The following is a 23,568-nucleotide window of genomic DNA, read 5'->3' as shown; positions in this document are numbered from 1 at the left end:
ATATGTGAATAATTACTCTAGGGCAAATTAATTCTGCAGCTAAGTGTTGCCTGTCTCCAGTTACTACAGTTTAACACATTGGCAGACAACACCTGAGCCACTGCTGAGCTCGTGAATGCTTCAAAGTCTGTCACAAACCATGTTTGTGTTCTGCCTTACATGTGTAGAGAACAAGAACCTGGCCAAACCTGTGTTAATCCTGGCCACAGAACACCACAACTCACTTGACAAGCAGTCATGGGCCATGTCCAGGTGTGAAGTTATCTAAAGTTGGGTTGAAATTAAGAACACCTAAGGCAGGATGACAAATAGGGTGATCAGCTTCAATGCCTTGCTTTAATAGACACCATAGAGGTGAGTGGAGGCTGGCTCTCAGAGAACCTTGTGCTGACCTGCAGCTAAAAGCCTCATTTTGAGCTAAAGATTGACCATCCTTCAGCAAACTCATGTCCTTGAGGCTCCATCTCCAGTGAGATTTTTGGCATCTTAAGCATTTTCATCAAGACAAGCCCATGGTATGAAAATCATGTGCAATGGGAGAAGAATTCCTTCAGCAAATGGAGCATTTGTTCATATCCCTCAGCAGTGTCTGGAATTTTATAAGCAGCACAGGGACCAGATCCATGTTGGACAGAATGATGCAGGCAGCTCCAGATGGCCACCCAGGATGGCAGAGAGCACCTTGCACTGCTGTGTTCTGACCTGCCTCAGGGAGACCCTTCATCTCCGTGTCCCCCAGTGCTCTCTTTGCCAGGGAGGTGATCCTCTGCAGGATCTACCAGGGGAGCAGCTGCCTGAGCTCCAGCTTCTGTAAACACCCACTGGCTCACTGGATCCATCACTAAAGAGAGGAGCTGAGTGCCTCAGACCCTGAAAGCCGGCGGGCAGGAGTGGAGAGCAGCTGGCCCACATTGTGGCTCTGCCTTCTGCCTCAGCTGCTGTATCCCAAGGGATGGATGAAGACAGAATTGTCTTCCCCTGGCAGGGTGCTCTAGCATTGCTCAGGGATAAGTCCCAGCTCCTCCCAACAGGAAACTGGCTGTAAAGAGATGTGCAAGTTCACAGAGAGAGGAAAATGGAGGCAGAGAGTCCTGTCTCACCCACAGTCCTCAGTGCCTCTGATCACACAGGTCCCTTCCGAAACGTTCTGCCCTGCAGAAACTCACACTTCTGCCATCTTGAGAAGATGGTTTTGCATGTGCTGTCATGAGCCCTTGAGACACTTCTGCAAGCAGCATGGTGAAGCTTGTGTGGAAAGCTGTTTAGACATAGCTAACAGAAAAAAATGGAAAACAATCAGATTTTTTCCCCTGGAGCTTCAGCAATGTTCTCAGTAAAGCCAGGAGACATTTCCCGTCACCCTGAATAAAGTGTGAACTGTCTCCTCCAGATATGCTCCAAATTTTTAAAAAAGCAAGTAGAAAAATTTTCAAACATGCAAGAGAAGGGATGTGCTGATGGCCCCTCCCTTCTGCCTTGGCTCAGTGGTTATCACACATACACAGCCAGGAAGCATGAATAAACCAGGTCAGGTCTTTCTTTGCCTCAAAAGGATTAAAACCCACAGTTCTTCCTTCCCTGGAGACTGCAGGGTAGCTTGGCAGGGGGGCCCCTTCTAGACTTCAAGCTAAAGCTCGCCTTCTGTGCAGAAATGAATTAATCTGTAGATAAGTCAGCCTGATGGCAGCTGAGCAATGTGGAGCTCAACTGGCACTGAGGAAACTTGCCTCCATGTGCCTTAGCCTGTGGATTGCTGTGTACCATGTCTAAAGGGTAATTTGTGTAGCAACAGTCTCCTCAAGCTATGATTTGAAAGAAACCAGGGTGGCTGCTGCTGTGTTTTTGTGCAGTCTGATGCAATCATGCAGGTGCTGAGGAGGACAGTCTCTCTGGAAAGCCACCAAGCTTCTGGGTGCTGCTCAGGTTTACATGTCTCCCTGGCACTCAGATGAGCAGGGTTATTTAAACTCAGGTCATTTTAGATGGGCATGAGCACAGTTTGAGGTTATGGTGTAGCTGGTTCATGGTTTTGAGGACCACAATTTTGGATTTAAGTACCTGCATCCCATTTGCACCCGAGGCCTCCAGATTGCTGGGACTGTCCTCCAGCGGTAAGGAGCTCAACCCCAAGGTCATTCAGTGTGAACTGTGCTCATAAATCACTTAAGTGCATGTCAAAATCACACTCCAAATCTGAATCTTCAAACTGCATATTGCTCACTGCTGAGAGTGAATGGGGCTCTGTGTCTCTGCAGTCAGACCCAGCAGCTGTGCTGGTACAGCTGTGTGAGTGCTCCAGCAGGAGCTGCTGCTCACCTTCTGAGGAGCCTTTCTGCCAAGCTGAGCAAAAGAAATATTTTAGACAGAAACTGTAGATCATGGCCATGCAAATTCAAAACCAAAATATAACGGGTCTCTGGTGCCTGTGTTTTAACAGCAGTGATTCCTCTCAGCTTTTCCTTCTATTTCTCTGTGGAAACATATTCTTTTCCTTTTCAATTTGTTTAGTCAAAAAACAATTTTCTATTTTGAAACACAGTGCCATGAGAAAGGTTAGTTCTCCCATATGTCTTCCAGTCAATCCTAATAACTCATTTCTAAATGCTCACTTGTCACAGATTGCAAATCAAGTATTAACACGACAGGCAACATGTTGTAACATTTTCATTTATGTTTTGAAGAAACCTGTCTATTCCTTGGAAAAAGATGGGCTTACCTTTGAAACCCTAAAAAATTACAAAATTCTATAAACACAACATACATACATATATACACACACACACACTCCTTACTGATGTGAAAACACACCACATGTACTGTGGATTTAATATCAAATATTAAGCTACTTGTCCATAGACAAACTGCCCCACTACCTGCAGCAGCTTTGAAGAAGCGAGATAATGTGAAGAATTGAGCATAGCCTGTACAGACCAGATGTCAGAATGCACAGTTTTCTGATGCAGTCAGTAAGATGTCAAGTTAAATTAACAGCCTGTATGTGATGTCTTGGCTTCATGCTTTTCCATCTCTGAGGTGATCCTCCAGGTTAGGTGCAAGACGGCTGTCAAATCTCCCAAGCTGATTAAGAACTCTCACTTTTCCATGGCAAAGGAGCCATAAAACCTAGAATGAGACTTAGATATGCAGAAGAGGCTGCAGAGAATGTGGGTTATGTAAAAACTATGTTGGGTTTTGAGTTGGCAATCATTTTCTTATCACCCTTTCCTTTTCCTCTCATTTGCTGTGTTTTTCAATATATTTTGCTTCATACAAAGTGCTAAGAATTTCAGGAAAAGTGCAAAGTGCACTTCTCTCGCAAAGTGCCCAGAGACCATAAGTCTTGATTTAAATGTATTGAAAATAAAACCAGAGCCAGCTTCTATCTCATCTGTGAGTGTATTTGCAGGGATGTGACCATTGCCTCAGGCCCACTCTTTTTATTGCACGTGCCAAAGTTATGTTGAAAGAAAACAGGTGGGTGATTAGTACCACAATTAATCATAGCTCAGTCGTGCTGTGATATTATCTGTGGGCATATCAGACACACACTATATTTATTGGGAACAACACTCACTCACACATTATGAATTCTGTGAGAAGAAGCCATATGACCAGGAGAAAGCAGCATTTTTAGAAACTGTAACTAGCACAGAGAGCCAAATGTGTGTTATTTGCAGTACAGACTGGGTAAGGTGGCAGAAGAGGCAGAATTCATGATGAATAAATTGGGTATTGCTACTCAAATAGAGGTACCTGAGATTTCTTTTGTCTTTCTTGGAGAGGAGCCTCTTCTCAGCATCTTCAAGATTACAGAGCTTGCTGCTAATGCACTGAGAGCAAAGAAATCAGACTGAGAGAGCTTAGGGATAGGGATTGCTTCAGGTTTGGCAGCTCTTGGCTGGTCCCAGCCCCACACTGCCCATCCCTGTTCCTGCAGTGCAGCTGTACTGAGGAGGCACCTGGCTCCACACCAGCCTCACAGTCAAGAAGAAGTAAATTCCCCTGCCTTCAGAGCCCAGCAAGGACCACTAAACGTCACTTCAGCTGGCTGGGATCTCTGGGCACATCTTCTCTTTCAGTAGCAGAGCAGCACACAACACTGGGTGTTACTCTCACAGAGCTGCAGCCTGTCCAAGTGCCCACGAGACCCCTGCAAAGTCCTGAAAGAGCCAAAATTACAGCACAGCTGTGTTCCTTTCCTGAGGCTTCCAAACAAACAGATCCTGGCAAAGCCCTCACTAGTGTTCACCTCTAGGAAGCTTCTGAAGTGGATTCTCTTTGTAACTTTAATTGCAGTTTAGTTTTAAGGTGGGGAGCACATCAGGCAGCAGCAGGGGAGCATCTGCAGGATGATCCCTCCTCCCCAGGGTGGCGGGTCAAGGGCCAGCAGCCCTCTGTTCAAAAAGGGTCTGTAGAGGTTACACTGCTGCATTTTTTCCCTTTAAATGCAATAGCAGAAGCAGATAGGCTGTGCTGCTGCTCTTCTGTGTTTCCCTGGCTACCACAGAAATGTGGTTGTTTTACTTTCCCCAGCCTCTTCTCAGTAGTAATGTGAAAGAACAGTGTGTCCTTCAGCTGCTTCAGCAATCTGAAGTGCTAAGAATGCAAAAGACTCTTTTCTGACAGTCTTTTTTCTTCTTATGCTTCTGGGTTTGCCATTAATAAAGACTATTTTTTTCCCAAGCACTAATTTTCAAATAAACTGTGGTTTTGTCAGCTCTACTGATATAATGATTTAGTACAGAACATTGCCCAAAGGGTTAATGGTGAATCTAGTTTATTTACACCGTTGATTGTTGGTAGGATGTGGTTTGGGATTTATTTTTCTTTTTTGGTGGGGAAAAAAAAAGGGAAATAACTGTTACAGTGAGATAAATCCCAGTCAAAACATATCGGTAAATACTGCATTGTGGCAGTAACTCTTCAGGGAAACTAGAGGGCAAACTTCTAAAGTACTTAGAGCTCTGTAAACCTGCAATTAGGTATCTCCTCAGCTTCCCAAAGAAACGCTAAGTGCCTCACTCCTAAGGGCTGGCATGGTTAATCAGCTAAATGCTTTCAAAATACTGTCCTGGGAGGGCTCAGGAAGCCTGCTGCATAAAAATAATAGTCATTGCTGTGTGTCAGCAGTCAAGCAGCTCCTATTGTAAGTCTGCTGATGATTATACCAAATATAACTGAGCTGTCTTTTGCCTATCCCTCCATTTGTCTCAAATTTTTGTGCCATGAATTGTGTCTTATTGTGTACTAGAAATCACTGTGGGCCAAATAGGGGTTTATTATTATTGCTGTTATCATTATTGTTGTACGTGTGAGCACTGCTTAGCATCCACATGGGGCTTGGCTTCTGACCCATTCATAAAAATAATTTTTCACTTCCTATGGGTCAGTCTGAGTCTGGGGGAAACTGGGTATACAGCTTATTTTTAGAGCTTGTAGCTGTCAAAATTAATCTTGAAGGGCAGCATTAAAGTGTTTGGCATCACACACCTGAATGAAGGTGCAGCTCAATGCAGCAGGAGGCTGAGATGAGGCAGAGGCTGTGGAACCAGTTTGGGAATGCCAAGTTTATGTTATACTGCAGATTTAGCCCCTGCCCTCAGCTGAACCACAAGGGAGTAGGAATAGCTGGGGTTAAACGATACTATTTACAGTTTAAAAAAATTAGGATATTTCTCCTCTGATTTGGGAAGCTATGTCCAGCAGCTTCTGAATGTTGAGCAGGGATTGAGGTTTTTGAGTCTGTCAGACCTGAAACTGCTGACCCTTGGAAGCCTCCAAAGTCAAAGAGCAGCACCAGCCTCCTGGGCAGCTGCTGGGATAAAAACCTGGCCAGAGCAGTCATGCTCAGTGTTCCACGTTGCATCAGGAGAATTGCTGAATGCAAAATCTTTCCATAAAAAGTTGTATTTTCAAATCACAAAACTTTCCCAGTGGAGAAATGTTCCATCAGAAAAATGTTGGACCATTTTGGCTCTTGGCATACTCTAAGGTACAAAAACTCATTGCATTTTAAATAAATTTCAGCAGCCTCAGCCCATGCCAACTCTCAAGCAACAAATCAAGCAAACTAGGCTTTTTCTCCAGTAATTATCCAACCTGATAATTCTCTTGTCATTTCACCCTTTTGCTTCACTGAAGGAAGAAAGGGCATGTTTGCAGCACACCAAGATGCTGTTTGCTTCTATTTCCATTTCCCTGGAACTTGAAATTCATAAAAAGTCATGATCTAAATATGTATATATAATTTTAATCCCAAAGTAAGCATACACTAACAACCCCAAAAATCAATTACCTTCAGGATACACATGATTAGACTTTGTTTTATAAAACCTTTTTTAAAATATAGTTATTTCTAAAATCAACATAAAATGTGCTTATTTTTTAGTCACACACATAAGTCAACAGTCTGCCTTGCCAAAGTTTGAACACATGGCTTTTGAAAATCCAACCAGTCAACACCCAGTGCTTAGACCTTTCTTCTCAACCATTAAAGTTGTATGAAAATGGAAAGCATTTGCAATAAAAAAGGAGTGGCAGAGCTAGGATCCTGGACAATGTGTGAATTCCTATGGATAATGAAATAAAAATCTTTGGACAATATTAAAGAGTCTGATAGGAAGAGAAAAATCAGGCAGTATGGAAGCTAAGGGTGGGTGTTTATGTGTTTGCCATTGCATGTGAATTAACATATTGTACAGTCTGCCTTATATTGTGTTGCCTGAGTTTAATGATTCATAACAATTTTCTTCTTACCGTCTCATAGCTACAAAATTATGTGTGGTTGCAAAACAAGCACAGCAATGCTGAATCATCCTCTCTACATACCAGTAAGCCTCTGAAGTAGCCTACCTCACTTTAAGTATAGGGGAAAAAAACTTTGAAGTGATCTCTTAATATTTGTATATTAAGAATCACTATTAGGCCTCATGTTCAATCTTGACTGATTAACTGATGCTTACCTGAATCACTTATCAACTCAATATTATTTTAATATGTGCATTTTATCATTAAGTTCCTCAATTTCTTGTGAAAAAGAAAAAGCCACAAAAGTCAGCTGTCAACAAAGACCAATGGCACCTTAGAAATGCCATTAGTGAGGGACTCCATAGGAATCAGCAGCATGCCAAATATTTCACTTTCCACAGTCTTTGTCCCTGCAGCTCTAATATCTCCAGAAAAAAAAATTCTTAACCTCTTGCTTACTATTTTTTAATTAAAAAAATACAGACAATATTTAAAGCCTTCTCTGTATGTGAAAACCATGCAGACACAAAGCAGTGCTGCTCAGCACAGGGCGTGTGTCTCTGGAGAAAATGCCAGCTTATCACGAGTTTGAAGTGGCAGCCAGCATGACAATAGCAAAAGCCATGAGCATTCAGGTGTGAAATCATACAACCTTTCCAGCAGCTGCATTTTGCTGTGTGATAGGTTGCATTTGGATTTGTGAGAATGCTTCATACATAATTTCGGGTAAAGCTTTAATATTTGATTGGAGAGCCAGCACAAATGAAGTGCCAGTGTAAAAGAAGTCCAAGGCCAGTGCCTTCCTCCAGAATCTCTTTTGTGCAAAACAACTTGAAAATCATTGTTCATAATTTAATTATGTAACAGAGTTGTGTCTTTTAGAGTTCATATGGCATAAGGCAGAACAATCTTGAGGGTGATAGCCCACCCCTAGAATGGCTTTTATTGCACTTTTTGAGGGACTACAACAAGAGTGCCAAAAGGATTCACGTGGAAGAGTCTTTACCCTACCATAAAAATGTCAGTAAAAATAACATTATCTTTCTCCAAATTTCAGCCTCCCCAGATTAAATATTTTTCTAGCAAAACAAAACCAGGTGGCCTGAATTTTCCCACAAAAGCACAGAATATCTGTGTGTTGCCACCTTATTGCAAAAGTCTCCCATACCCTCTCACTGATTTCTCATGGGCAGCTCCTCACAGGACTGACTCCTCCTTCTTCTCCATATAGACAACAAACTTCAGTCCTCTTCACAGCACAGACAACAAACTCCAACTCCCTCCTCAGTCAGCTAACCCATTCTTTTATAGCACTTGTCTTCTTATTGGACACAGCTGTGGCCTGTTAAGGGCAGGCCTGTTCCTGATCTTTGGTGATTAGTACAGCTGCAACTCCTCAGGTGTGAGACTACCTTCTGCACTATCTTTATTTTCTTACATTCTATCTCTCCACATCTGGGGATTTTCTATTTCCTGAAAATGAATCCAAATATTTAACCTAAATCAGGCCCTTTTGTCAAGAAGCTTTGATTTGTTCTATTTCCAGTTCTCTGTCCACCCCAAACAACATTTCTAAGTTCTTGCAACAACTGTTGAGCAGCTCCAGCGCTGGGTGCTGTGGGTCTGGTGCACACACAGGCATTAACATCATGATGAAGTTTTCCACTCCAGGCTGCTGGAGGGTTTATCAGGCTGGGAGGTTCCTGACCAAGGGTGCCCATGTGTGCCAGGCACGGCTGGGGCTGCTGGGTCTGAGCTGAGCCTGGCCTGGGCTCTGCTGGGCCAGGATCCCACAGCACTGAGCGAGTGGGGCTGCCATGAGAGGGGCAGCCAGGGCTTGAGAGCTGCAAAATTGCTTTGGGCCAGGCCTTGGGAGCTGCAAAATGGTTTTGGGCAGGGCTGGGAAGCTGCAAAATGGCTTTGGTCCCCTGATTGTGCTGTCCTTCCTACGTGGGATGTGAGAGGTGTGAGAAACAACTGCTCACTTTGAAAATTTAAAAAGGTTTATTAAACCTTGACAAAAATACAACAAAATGACTAGATAAGGAAAAATTTGCATTGCTGGGAACTGCCCTCATAGATGCCACATGGCTGGTTCATCTTCAAGATGGATGCTCAGTCTTTTATAGCCCTGGGGGTTGCATCAGCCAGCACTGGCCCCTCTCAAAGTCTGTCAGTCAGCTCTTCTTTGCCATTTATTTGTGGAAACTGCTTTCTTGTCACTTGATTGGAGATCAGGTGTTGCCATGCCTCACCCCCTAAGCGCCAAGATTTTCCATTCCCAACTGCCCCATGCAAAGGACACATGCAGGCCTTATTTTACCTGTTCTAGACAAACCAGGCCGTCTGATGGCAGCAATACAGGGGGGAAGGGGACTATGGGGAGAACAGAGGACATCTAAACTACAACAACATAACTATACATCACTAAAGCTTTTCTTAATATTCACACAATAGTTATCTTTTAATTGTGAGAGCCAATCATCTCATTATCCATCTATAACAATGGCTTTGGCCAGGGCTTGGGAGCAGCAAAATGGCTTTGGTCCCCTGATTGTGCTGTCCTAGGTGGGACGTGAGAGGGTTTGGATTTTTGGAGCTGTAGTGCTTCTGGTGGGTTCCCTCACCATGCAGCCCGAAGGCCCCACACTCACAAGGCACTTCTGAAGTCATGCAGTGTGAGAAATAGCTACTAACTTTTTGTAATTTTAGAAAGGTTTATTAAACCAGAAGACTGAATAGAGAAAATGTTACAGCACAGAAAGCAAAGGATTTTCCCCACCATGTGCTCTCCCTCCTGCACAATGGAGGTTTTGCCTTTCAACCCCTTAACCCCTCCCAAAGTTCTGTCCATCAACCCCTTCTTTTCTGTCCAGTGGTGGAGATCTCTTACGCAGATCCTGACTGGAGGTCAGATGTCATCACAGTGACAAGCCAGCCCTCCCAGATGTCCCAACCCCGGCTGTCCCTTGATAACAGCGCAAGGGGGTAAAACATAACTATAAATCTATCAAACTTTTCTTAACCTATGTACATGATATTTGTCTGTAAATTGTGAGAGTCAATTACGGCATTACTCATCTCTCACAGCAGGATGGTGTAGCTGTGTAACAATCTGAGTGTTTGATCTGGTTGCAGAGTACAGCGCCGTGATGTGTTCCTGCCCTTACTCAGGCTGCAGACCCCTCTGAGGTATTTCCCCACATCATCTCTGGATGGGCTGCCAGGTGCTGGCTGCAGGGAGCCTCTGCAGCTAGAGCACTCAGCACCATGGACATTTTCTCCTAGCTGGAAACTTTGTTTTCAGAGGTATTCCCTGGCTGGAAAACCCCACTCAGGCAATTAACGCTCAGAGGGTGCATTTCACATTGCATCACCACTCTCAGTACAAGAAAGATGTACCATTGTTTTAAATGTCACAGCTTTTCTTTGCTTCCTCTTTTAATATTTTTATTGTTTATTTTGGGGTTTTTGTTTGATTGATTGTTTTTCTGTACCGAACATTTTACCAATCATTATTTTATTTGTATTAATATTTCGTCTGGTCCCTTCTGTATAGATCTTTGCCTTGTAGACATCACAATTACCAGTCCATAATGGCTCCTAGCACCCTCTTTTCTTTTTGATGCTACTCCACCACCCAGATGCATTGCTACTGGCTATTTTCCACCCTGTGCCTGCAAGCAGCTGGGTGGTTTTGGTTATCATTGGAGAAATCAACAGGATTTTTTGCACCTCAAAGGAGGTAATAAACACTTTGCAGGATCAACCATTAGGCTTTGGCTTCCTTACTGATGAATTTGCTACAATGATAATTACTGAAGTTTCACTGTCGGCTGTTATGGGGAATGAAAATGAAAACAATTAAACTGTCCAAGAAATCCCTCTAATCCCACTGTCATAAACTTTTTGCTACTTAAGCTCTTTTAGTCATTTTTCTTCATTAACAGACTATTTGGGTGTACTTGCTAATATGGTCAGGATGACACTGACAACAGTGACCAAGCTGTTGAGTGATACTTACACTGGAAATCGAATGCTTTTTAACACAGAGATTGTATAGGTGAATGAGAAGCACTTAACATAAACTCAGAGAACAATTTTCCCTATATTGATAAATAATTGCAAAGAATAATAATTATAGGCACACACCTGCATGGACTTGGCAGAGCTTACTGAAGTGCTAGAAAGGAAAAGCTTTTTTTTTTCCCCTTCAGAAGACACAAATTTAAAAGGTAGAAAGTGCTGCTGCGTAGTTCTCATTAACAGAGGTAAAAAAAGCCTCTCCAGCTCCTTATCAACAACTTTAATCATAGCATATGCTGTATGCTGCTTAATCTTTGCAAGCAATTATGAATTACAAATTACCTCATACAGGCCCAAAGCAACTGAAGATGGGTCTGCAGAATCTCTGCAGAATCATTTTATAGGGGTGACACTTTAAGTTGTGAGAATTTGTAGTAAAAATGTTAATGAAAAGCAGAAAATTGAATGAAAACTTGAATTTAAGTTCATTTGCATTTGTTACAGCCACTGTGCTTTAAACCTGTACAGGATAGAGAGAAAATGTAAAGGATAGCTCCTGAAAAAGTCATTGCAGAAGTAGTAATAATACCAATAACAGAGTATACTAGAATTTCTATAGGGTTTTCTTTGTAATAACATTTCAAACTGCTCTGCATAATCAGTCCTTTAAAATTCAGTCTCTTATTTAATTACTTAGATATTATAAACTTCAAGATATGTTTTACCAGCTTTAAGAAACTGTTGGTTTTTTATCTTTCTAGACAATGTATTTGTATCAGCATTTGTAGTGAATCCATTAGCTAAAAAAAACCCAAACATGCTCATTAAGGTTCTATTTCATGTAAATGAGAACTGGCAGCCCAGCATAAAGTTTTAGACAGCTTTCTGATCTCAGCCAAGAAATGCCCAAACAAAAGTAAAATTATAATTGGTAAGGCTAAAGAGATGTGGAAGTTCAGAACATATTTCCATGCTCAAGAGGCTGTAGTGTTTGTAGCCCATTACAAATCCCAAAACTCTTGAATTAGTACTAGTCAAAAGGTAGGGATATTTGTTTCTTTTTCTCTGATATGAAAATGCTGATATCTGAGGGGTTTTTTTCACTTTTGGAACTGCTACTTGTTGCAAGATCTTGGGCCACGTACCTGTGGGTCATTGGCATCTGGGTTCCACTTACAAAAAAAAAGGCCATATAATAAATGACAGGTATCCTGTCTTTATGGGCATTAGGTCTTTTGGAGAGCAAATATTTAGAATTCAAGTTGATCTGAAAGACTTCTATTTGACAGCTGTCATTTCAGAACCAGTGAGTGAAATTGTGTCTCTTTTGCAAGTTCCTTTGGTGCTGAAGCTTTGTGTCAGTGCAGGTAACAAGAAATTTTGATAACAGTATAACACAAGGAATGTTTCCACCTGACTTTTCCTGTGTTAAATAAAAGGGTTTATTGTGTCTGGCTAGACCTGCTGTTACACAGCACTTGGCTGCAGCTCCTTTGTGTGTGCACTACCGAGCTGCAAACAGTGGAAGGGTCAAAGCTGTCTTTCACTCCCCAGGTCACTCTGGCTGAACTGAGATGTAAATTAGAGAAAGAACATATGCGTGTCAAAAGGAGCATATGGCTCTCAATAATTTCTTCATAGTGAAGGTAGCAATGTTTGTTATTTAAAACATTATTTTTGTGTTTTGGTAGAAAATATTTTTTGCCTAGTGTTCTTTGTCAGACAAATTGAAAGGATAAAAATTTTGACTTTTCTCTTTTTGTTTTGAAGCCCTGCATGTACGGGTATGTGCCACCTACATTTCAATTTTCAGCTGCTTTCTTACATATTTTTAATGACTGTAGGTAAAGGGCAAAAAAAAATAAAAAGGAGTTAAAAATAATTTTTTAAAAAGGCATAAATGTTTATCTTTCCAGTATTTCACAGGGACAATGCCCAGAAAATATAAATGAGAGAAAATATATTTTAAAAGACATATGATATATGCTCAGCTATATGAGAGTTGCTCTCATTATCCTGACAGAAATATAACAAATGCGTTGAAATAATTTTTAAAAAACCATGCAGGAAATTAAAATAGTTTAAAGTAGGATCTTTCATTTAGTCAACGAGATATCATTGGAAGGGAGTCAAGGGATGAACTCCCTCCCCTTTGCAACTTAAAACATCTCTCTGGCATCCCATCACAGTATTAATATGTTAACCTGGAGCACATTTGACTTCCTACTGCTTCCTCTGGCATCTGTGTGGACAGTGATCTCTATATGACATAAATATTAAAGGAGTTGCATGGGAGAAGCTGACTGCAGCAAGGGCTGCCCATCAAAGGGAAGTGAGGGGAGAGGAATTAAAGCAGATCCCCTGGCACTCCAGGTTACTGTCTGCAAAAGGTCAAAGCTTTTACCAGATGTGCAGGAGAATTAGAGAGTCTAAGGAGATAGTCTGGCTTTATTTCACCTTGACAATTCACTAGAGCAATGAAAAGAGACATGTCCCTGGGTTTACCTTTTGCCCAGGTTTTTCCTCTTGTAGAGCAGTGTGTTTGTAATTCTAGGCTAATTCTGCTCCAGACTCACAGACGTTCACGACCTCTGTCCCCTTCTTACCTTACTGTAACTGATACCCTTTTCATTCCCAGTGTGCTATCTCCTGGGAATGGCCAGATGTCTTTTAAATGACGTAATGGGAACAAAACTCTTTCCTAGGACTCCTAATTCCATAAGAAGTAATTTCCTTCTTTTCCCACTTGCACTTTTGGAGGGGCATTTTTTAACCCTTTTTATCAATTTTTCCAAATGGTGCAGAATTTTCCCCAAGCAGCCATACCTGCTCTCTGTGTGCAATCCACATGGTATGTTATAAGCACTCTGTAGTTTGGAATCTTTAGAGTGTGGATGACTTAAATCATGATCCACAGCCTGGCTAAAGAGTACTGTGAAGACAAGGGCCAGTTCTCCAACTGTGGCCTCCCTGTCTGCTCCCAAATAGAGCTCTCCTTGCTGCCTCTTTTTGAGGGTTGCATTTATGGCTGAGGTAGTGGTGAGTAAGAGATCTATAAATGGGTTCTGGTGAGGAGTAAACATCATGTGGTCGTTCACTTTGGAAGCTTGTTGAGTGGGAGGCATTTACTGAACCTTGGTGCACTTGCTGTAATCACTGATCTTTTTCCAAGTGCTAATGCCTCTTTCATCCTGTGTGAAGTTACTTCTTATAAAATAGGATGCCTTAACAGAATTTTGGGGTTAAATATATAGGTCTGGGAACTATTGAAATAAAAAAAAAAATATTCAGTGCTCAAGTGATTCATGCATAGTCTTTAATTATATAATATTAGCACCAAATGTGGTCATTTTATTGCATGTATGGAGATACAGCCAAAATCTGGATGGATTTCATATTTCTTGTTCTTTCAGCTAGCATGCTTTCTAAGAACAGAAAACACTGACAACTGTAACTATTAGTGTTTTTTTAAGAATAAATATTTTGTGTGCTTGCTGTTAACTACTTGGGTGTTTTCAGAGAATAAGAGGGAGATGCAGCATTAAAAACTGTAATTTTGAAAAAGGGAAAAAATGTGAGATTTTTGCAATTAATTTCTTTATTTGCATTTATTTTTGAAGCTGTATCTGTGTTGAACAGCACATACATTAAATAATTTCTTATATAAAAATAGCTACTGCTTTTTTCTGTGGTCAGAGACCTCAGGAATCCAGTCTTTTTTATTCCAGAAAACAACACTGGCATCCAACCGACTGCAATCATAGCCTTGCAGATTCTCAGTCAGGGAATGGAGAAGGGCTGAAAACTCCTCTAATGCCAAGATTCAGAGTGTTCCTGAGCATGTACTTATGTCCACCCTTAATCAGGACAACATTTAAGCATTTGTTCTCAAGTATATTCTTTTTTTAAATGGCTGAGGGTTGTTCGGGGCGAGGTTGATTGGAGCAGCGAGGGAGTCTGATGGTGATAACCTGCAGCAGCTGAAAGAATCACCAGAGAACATAACTGTGAGCATTGCTAATGTACCATAAGCAACCTATTTTTGAGTTTACAGGCTCCCATGGATCTCTGGAGGAGTTTGTGCTCTAAAAATAACGTGCCTTTGGGAGCTGGGACAGGGAGAATTGCAGCTGGCCAGTGGGAGGTCTGAGTGGATTAGAGCATCACAGGGAGATAATAGAGAGTCCACTGACTGCAAAGGGAGCTCAGGTAGTAATTATAAGCAACCAGAGAGCAGAGAGTATACCTGAGAGAAAGATGATACAGTTACCAGGTGTTAAAATAGCACCACTTGCAAGCAGCATGCTTTAGACAAAATTTTAGAAGAGTGGGCTTGATTTTCCTCAGCACCTGAACCCCATGGAAATATTTATCATCATGGCAATTTGGGTTTTCCTTCTTTTAGATGGCAAGTGGCAGCATTCCTGGCATCTCTAGTTTTTGGTTTTTATTGCTCCTCCTGCTAACTAGCTACTCTTGTAGGCACGTGGTCTCATGGAAGGCTGGGTTTCCTTTCCTTGGAGCTGCTGTGTCCCAGCTGGGACTGGAAGAACTGGGCACAGCAGGTCTTTGGGTGGACCATTGCCTAGTGAGAGACCTGTGTCATGGAAGGAGGGAGGCAGAGAGGTGATTGGTTGGCTGGATGGGATACAGTGCCAGTTTGGACCTTTCAGCCCTGAGGTAATGAAGGTGTTAAGGGATATTGATTTCAGTGGGAGCTGAAGGTCGAAGGTGCGGGAACTATGAGGAAACAAAGAAAGGACAAAGAAGTATTTGAAAAAATGGAGCATGTGAGCAAAAGTAATCCCATCAACCAGATTATTGTCTTATTAGCAACACAGTAATACAGTTTATAGTACCTTGCTGTGTTAGTTTGTTAACTCACTGATGGCTCCACAGCCAGCAGGGGCACAAGGGACCTTGCACATGGCCCATGAATCCACCTTGGCCCTCATGAGCAGAGGACAGCTTCCCCTGCGACAAGCAAAGCCTCTGCCAGACTTACAGACTGCCTGACCCCCAAGACCACCTCAGGAAAACATCCAGTCCAACATCCTGCTCAGGTCATTGCTCAGGGTCAGGGTTTGGGTATCTCCAAGAATGGAGATTCCACAACCCTCCTGGGCAACCTGGACTAGTGTTTGACCACCCTGATGGTAAAAGTTTTATTTCCTATCTAGATGAATTTCCCTGTATTTCGATTTGTGCCTGTTGTCTCCTTTCCTGTCGCCAGACAGAGGAAAGTCTGTCTCCATCCTTTTTATACCCAAAGGCTTTGTACCCACCTTCTTTGTATTACCACAATCCTTGGGGGCTTGATGTGCCCAGCACAGGATGGCTGTCACTAGGAACTCAGGAAGCAAGGACAGATTAAACTACTTAAGGAAGATCAGCATGTAGCTCCCATGCAAGGCAGATGTGTCCTCCAGAGTGACACCTGCAGAAAACACAGCCTTTAATCTAAAATGCTGAGTCTGCTAGAAAGGTACAAAAAATATAATGCAATCCTAAAATCCAGAATGCTAAATTACAGCTGTCCATCATGCCACAATCTGCCCACAATGTGTTTGGAGGCAGAATCTGTCACTGGCCTCTTTCAGCAGAAGGATCAGAAAACACTTGTGATGCTGAGGACCACACTGTGCTCAGATTTGCCTGCTGTGCCCTGCACACTCTTTCTCCTGATCCCAGGCTTGAGCCCTTGAGTTCAGTCATAGCCAGCAATGTTTCATTCACATACCACTTGAAAACAGCCACCCTGTGATACTCAGGAGCAGGCACAGAAGAGTTTGAAAGAGAGAGGAGTATAATCCTGAATGCTGAAGCCCATGGAGAGTGTGTGTAGGCAGGAGGTAATTATATAGGACAGGATTACATGTGCGTGTGTATCCCAGGGAGCCATCAAATACAGCCCTAAAGCTGGGTTTTGTTTTTGAGAGCAGAAAGAGAAATACCTTAAATTACCTGACTGGAAGGAAATTTCAGCTGAAACAGAGCAGTGCATTGCCTTACTGAGCCCAGCTATGAGATGGCCACGCTGTTTGATTGCTAAGGGCCACAGAGTGTTGGTAGCACTACTTGTGGTGTTATGGCCACTTCACCTGGGCAATGACTCCCTCTCACTCTCTTTCAAGACAAGTTAATTAACATTTCATTTCTTTATTTAAAGGTTGTCATCACTTTCAAGCAGTCTGTGTAAGCCATGCAGGGTTTCTCCTAATAGCACCTCTCTTCTCCAGGGAAGAGTTTTTTCTGAAAGCAAAGCAATCCCAGCCTGCTGAATGTCCCTCCAGTGTTTGCTCAAATGCATACAGCCTGCGTGTGTTCAGCAGCACAGCAAAAACTCCCTTCATGTAACTCATCATGAGATATAGAAGGTTGTCATTTTTTATTCTCTCCTGTGACTTTTTCTCTCTTTTCTAAGCATTTATTAAACATTCATGAGTTCAATAAAATTTACCAAAGGTAGACACATTCCTCCACCTCAAATACTTATATCTTAGCTGATTAAACATGTGTGCTGAGAAAGTTAGTGTCTTCACCTGTTGAGAGTTAATTGCAAAACCCATTTTCAGGTTTTCAATATTGAGCTGTCTAGAACCACTGATATCAATTGCAACCATGGTATTTCTGAACTTCAAAGAGAACAGAAATTGACCCTATGCTGGGATTCAAATTAGCTGTGACTGTGCAGGAAAAAGTCTGTAGATGGGTCAAAGGAAATTGCTCATCACTCCCTAGACAGAAGCTAAGTACCCCCTGAACCTTGCTTTAGCTAAATAAATAAATAAGTGGGATTTATGAAAAGAACACAGAAGATATTTTGCCACTATTTCTAGAATACTGTCCTTAGTGCTGGTCAGTCATGAGAATTAAAGCAGAAATAGGGAGAAGTGGAGCTGTGACAAAAGTAGTTACAGGAAGATATACACTGCCAAAAGAAGAGAGGCTAAAATTTCCTCAGGACTATTCAGTTTCACTGCACCAGTGAAGACTCTAACGGGCAGAACAGAAAAGGCAAGAGAAGAGGATAATCAAAGCAGTTAAAAAAATTAAAAATGCACTGACATATATATGTACATATCATTAAGTAGCATTTAATGGTAAAATTAAATACCATTTTGATTTTTATGAATTGATGCATCCCTACTCCCTGCAGCACAGCCACACTGCTGAGCCACATGGCAGGATTTGCCTCCTGTGCCTGCTGGAGCAGTGGCAGGGCTTTCCTGGGGCTGAGCCCCACTCAGGGTCTGTGCAGGGCTGCACCTGCGTGCCCCAGGCTCTGCTGGATGGGGTGGGATGGGATGGGGTGGGATGGGATGGGATGGGATGGGATGGGGCAGAGACCCAGCGCCCTGTACCAAGGGCAAAACTCAAGGTTTCAGAGGCCTGAAGTCTTGACAGAATCATGAAGTTTTATCAGACAGACATCTGAAGAGCAGGTGGGAAAAGCTACTGGATCACAAAGATTCATATTCCCTAAGCCTGGCTGTAAACAAGTGCTGTGAGAGAAGGAAAAATTGCAGGTGTGGGGAGAGTCCTCCCTCTCACAGCTTTTCTGCATGATCTGAAAATACCTGTGAGTGCACTGATAATGATTAATTTCTGGTCTTGTATTTGTTGCACAGGTCTGACAAGTGAAACCGAATGGATTCCAAAGAATGGAGAAAATTTCAAATATTTTATATATTTGTATGAAGACTATGAACTTCCCAACTCTTCAATACCCCATAAGAAGCATCTTCTTTGTACATTTATATCAATGCTTTCTCGTCCATTTTGTTTAACATAGGAAAGTAGTGCTGAAATAGAACAAGGCAATGAATATGTGTATGTACAGGAATGATTTTGACCTGGGAATGGGAAGTAGTGTAATTTCAAGTTTGAGCAAAAATAGAAAAAAACTTACAATAATTACATCATTATTTTCAATTAATTTGGTTTATTTCTTTTTGAAAAATGTCAATGCATACAAAAGAGTTTTTAAATTAATTCACAAAGTGCAGAATCAATGAGGGATATAACATCTTATGTTCTGCTGTGAGTTCCTAGTTATAGGAGAGGAATCATGTATCATGTGTAATAAAGGAAATTAAAATATTAAAAGCAATGGTCTTTATGGTGAGTTGAACTAAATTCTTCTTTTGTTGTAGAGACAAAGTATTTCTTTTCCTCCAGAATCTAAAATACACTGCTGTTCTGATACTTATGCATCACCTTTATACAATGAATATACAAGATGTGAGGTAGCTGACAGAAAACCTGCAACCTTTATTCAAATAAAGAGTCATGCAGCCTTGATGGAACATGTTTGTGAATACAGCTTGAAGGATCATTATCTTCAAAAGCTCAAATCAAAAGGGGACACTGGAATATGGATGCTGGGCTAAAGTAATGTATGATCACAGCACCTCTTACATAGAGTGATTAATCCTTGATGCTTGCATTATATGGACTGTACATAAAAGAACACTGATGCATATTCCATTTTTGGAACTGAGATCTTATTATAAGAGAAATTTAATACACTCTGTCTCCATGGTCTCTTTTATGTTACTCACTGTAAAGGGATATGAGGAGCTGTTTTTAATAATATTCTTCTAATGCTGATTGAAACTATTCTACTTTGAAACTCTCTGCCTGGCTCTTGTTTATTCAAATAAAATAAAGATAATTATTCTGGTTAGAAAACAGATTTCAAGTTGAATATTACTTACAATGGCATCCATCTAATTCTTGTTTGCTCCATCAGATAATACCAGAGCTAACTGAAATGATTTTTGAATTTTAAGTTTCCATATATTTGCATTACTTTGTACAGGAAATTAGAAAGAAGCTGTACTCTCTGCAGCTCAATTAAAATGACATTATTGTACTTTTTGCTTTGAATATGCAATATCAACATTGCTTACTGTCCTGTTCATCCTTATATGCTCTGATTTCCCTTAATGCATTTCTTGGAGGTGAATATCCCTGAAGGTTGAAATGGAAATGTCAAGAGATGGAATGTATCAGGAGCAGCTTTCATTTACATCACAATGAGATTAACATGTCTGTTCAATCGAAAATGAACAGTTTTCCCCAACACTGCATTATCAGTCACTGATATTGGACTGCATTGTTCTTACCAGTCTGGAAATGATAAAAAGGAGAAAACACATTGATCCAAAAGCATGCTGAAGGTGAGATGAATCAGGGCCTTGGCTTTTGTTTTCTTTACTCACTTAAAAAATACTAATTTCAGAGAACTGGGGAAAGGTAAAGCCCCATTTCCCTCCTCCTTTTATAGTTAGGAAACTTCACAGTGGAATTCCAGAGTATGGAGGGAGTTGTGGCCACATCCCAGTTGTCACACCTGAATGTGTAGGTGAAAGAAAGAAAACCCATCCCTGACAGAGGAGTGTGGTTCTTTTGCCAGATTTAAAATCCTTGCTTCCAAATAGAGGGGTACCACCAGGGGCCACTGAAACATCTTCAGATTGGCAAGGGACCAGTCAGAGGCAAAGAATACTTTTTCTGAGCTTTGTCTTTATTTTAAACGAAAATTTTTTACACTCCCTGGAGACTGACAGCTAATGAGGAGTAGGGATCAGTTAGAACCCTGAGTTAAGTCTAAGGACTACAAGCAATCCTTAATAGAACATTAGCAACCAAGCACTAGGAAAAAAGGTGGCTGTGAAAATTCTCTGTCTCAGCTAGCAAAAGAGTTTACAGCTGGCCTGAACCATCTTGTGCTAGTGAGGTTATTTTTCATCTAGGCTTTATTAAAGGGCCTGACTGTAGGGTGTGCACAGGCCAGTGAAAGATGTCCCAGACAGCTCTGCAGCCTAGTGCTTCTGGCATGGGACATTCCATACCCCAGATGGTAGAGTCTGGCACAAGTTTAGGGAAGGATTGAGGTCTTACAGTGAAGAATGAGCACACATAATAACAGATCATGCTAAAATCATGCCCTTTCCTGTGGTCACAAGGGAGTCTTTGTGGGTGTGAGCCAAACTCACTGGCAGGGTCAGTGTGTGAACACCTCCCTAATGACCACCCCTAGAGAGCGGAGCCAGAGGAATGGCTGCACCAAAGCAAACACTTACCAAGCTCCCCTCCACCCCTGTCCCCGACCCTTCCAGCAGGGGACCCATGACACAAAGCAAAATGATGACCTGGATTTCAGTGTCATCTCTGTGCCCTGGTCTCCTTGCGGTGCTGGTGTGAGAGTAAATCAAAGGACAGTTCTGCCCCTGTGTCACCAAGCACTGGGCGTGAAAGGTGGGGGAGAGTTTCCTTTGTTAACTCCCTACCCAGAGCTCTGCATTGAATTTTCTTTTTTCTCCTAATGCCAAAAAAGAGATTTTGTTAATCTAAGAGAAACTGCTCAACAATGTTGTGGCAACATGTTCTGTTAGAAAAAAACAGAAATAGGTGTCATGCAGTGCCCACAGCAAAGGGTTTAGTCTAATGAGACAGCAAGACCCCAACACATCTGGGAAGAGAGTTTTAATCACTGGCTAGTGAATAAAACCACACTTTAATGATTTTTCTGGTTATCTGCACAGAAAAATTCAAACACGTTTAGCTTAGAGGTAAAGCTAGAGGTAAAATAATAATGACTGTTACTTGAAAATTTTGGGGAGTTTGAATGTATCTCTGTTGGTTACTCTGGTTTAATCACTTTCAGTTAAAAGATTATATTGCTACTGCATTTCTGAGGCAAATAGTGTTATTTGTCTTAAAACTCTGGAGGCTTAGATTTATGCATTAATTTGAATTATAGAACTAAACTGGCAGTTTTATCTTTTCTGTGGTTGTGTAAGCTAGTAGTAAAAGCAAGCAGTTAAAAAAACCAAACAAACCAGTACTTCCCCGCTGTACTGCTTTACATATTGTATCAGTAAAACATCTGTAGTTACATGCAGCTGTGTTTATGGATGTGAGTTGCCCAAATCAGTCTGGAGGCACAGTTCACTGAGTTCAATGGCATCTCACCAGGACTGTGCTCAGTGTACTCACAAGGGTGGTAAAGAAGGTCCTTTTATTTATCTCATTTTATGTAGTCTGTAAATTATTTATGTGAAGGCATTAAAAAATCCGTCAGTATGACCATTTTTTATTATAAAAAATTGATGTTGAGAGAAGAGAATCACGGAAGAGGATCCAAGAAAAATTGTTGTATCTTTTCTTTAGCTTTAGGGGCAAAATATTAAAACAATTTTCTTTTGCCTGCCCTTGTGACTAAGTCCCAGTTTCTCTAATGTATGCATATTTAATTTGAATGAGTTTTTGCAGATTAAATAACGCACTTGGAAAAAAGATCCTAATTTTGGTATATGGGCTTCCTAGTACTACTGATGCATAAATAATTACAAAGAAAACTTCCCCTAAAGCCAGTTTTTTAGTCCTCAAAAAATACTGCAGCCCCAAGGTAAAATATTCTGTAGAGACAAAAAATCTGAGGGTTGGATATAAGATCAGTTAAACCTGGTAAAATCCAGTTTTCCTGTGTCTTTGGAAGAAGTTAAAAGCCATTTATAAAATAAGCACACCTATCCATATGTTCTATTTACTTCCCACTACATTACTTTGCAGTAATCCATGATGTGGATGCTTTCAAAGGCATCCTGCAGAAGACTGGTGACTGACTGCAAGTGCAAGTGAAGTGAGAGTTGGGGGTTTCTTAAACACTGGTGGATGGTAAATCTTGTCTGGTTACTAATTAAATTTGATTCCATCTGGATGTCATACTGTGAAAAGGGGTTTAATCCTTCACTGCATCTTTAGGGAAACTGGAATTAATTTTGTCTTTCTTACAGATGCTGCATCCACAGTGAATGTTTTTTACAGGTACTGCAATAGTTTCTGTTGAGAATGATCTTCATCTGGTACAGTGGTACTTCACTTCCATCTAATGCTTTCCTAGCTGAGCAATTGCAGGGTTTTAGTGGTGCATAGCACATCTCCCTTCCAACAGGAGACTGACAATCCAAGCCCTGGATCTTCTATGCTCAGCACATAGCTATCAACCCTGCGAGGCAAGTCTGGGCACAAGGGGCAGGATTCACACATTTTTGGGCATGAGGAGGATCCATATGAGTAGATGTCATGGGTTGACACTGGCCAGCTGCCAGGCACCCACCAAAGCAGCTCACTCACTCTGCTCTGCAGCTGGACAGAGGAGAGAAAATAGAACAAAGGGTTCATGAGCTGAGGTAAGGACCAGGAGAGATCACTCATCAAATACCATCTAGGACTCAACAGGCTCAACTTAGAGATATGAAGATAATTTATTGCTAACAAAATCAGAGTGGGTTAATGAGAAGTAAAGCAAACCCTTAAAAACACCTTTCCCCCACCCCTCCTTCCTTTCAGCTCCACTCCTACTCCAGCAGTGCCGGGCGACAGGGAATGGGGATTGTGATCTGTTCATCTCCTGTGGCTTCTCCCTCTGCTCAGGGAGAGGAGTCATTCCCCTGCTCCACCCTGGGGTCCCTCCCATGACAGACAGCTGTCCATGAACTTCTCCAGCATGAATCCATCTCATGGACACCAACCCCCCTCAAACTGCTCTGGTGTGGGCCACTCTTCCACGGGGTGCAGCCCTCCAAGGACAGGCTGCTCCAGCATGGGAGCAGGGTCCTTCTCTCCACAGGTCTCCCACAGGGTCACAGCCTCCTCTCAGGCATCTCCTGCTCTGGTGTGGGGCTCCCCCACGGCCTCTGGGTGGATCTCTGCATCCCTGTGATCCTCCATGGGCTGCAGGGGCACAGCTGCTGCACCATGGGCTGCACCAGGGGCTGCAGG

General features: G+C 41.8%; 1 protein-coding gene across 2 annotated transcripts in view; it reads left to right on the top strand.

The window, feature by feature from the left end:
* Nucleotides 1-18,891, top strand: part of SMPX (small muscle protein X-linked) — a 42,407-nt gene extending 23,516 nt beyond the window's left edge. For both annotated transcript variants that reach the window (XM_031060208.1, XM_005424884.2), the window contains exon 5: nt 18,405-18,891. The gene's annotated coding sequence lies outside the window, so the exon portion shown is untranslated. The remainder of the gene's footprint in view (nt 1-18,404) is intronic.
* Nucleotides 18,892-23,568: the final 4,677 nt, after the last annotated feature.

This window comes from Geospiza fortis, unplaced genomic scaffold, assembly GCF_000277835.1.
Source record: "Geospiza fortis unplaced genomic scaffold, GeoFor_1.0 scaffold161, whole genome shotgun sequence".
Lineage (NCBI taxonomy): Eukaryota > Metazoa > Chordata > Aves > Passeriformes > Thraupidae > Geospiza > Geospiza fortis.
The sequence above is the reverse complement of the archived record's forward strand: the minus strand, read 5'-3'. Positions and strand labels throughout refer to the sequence as shown.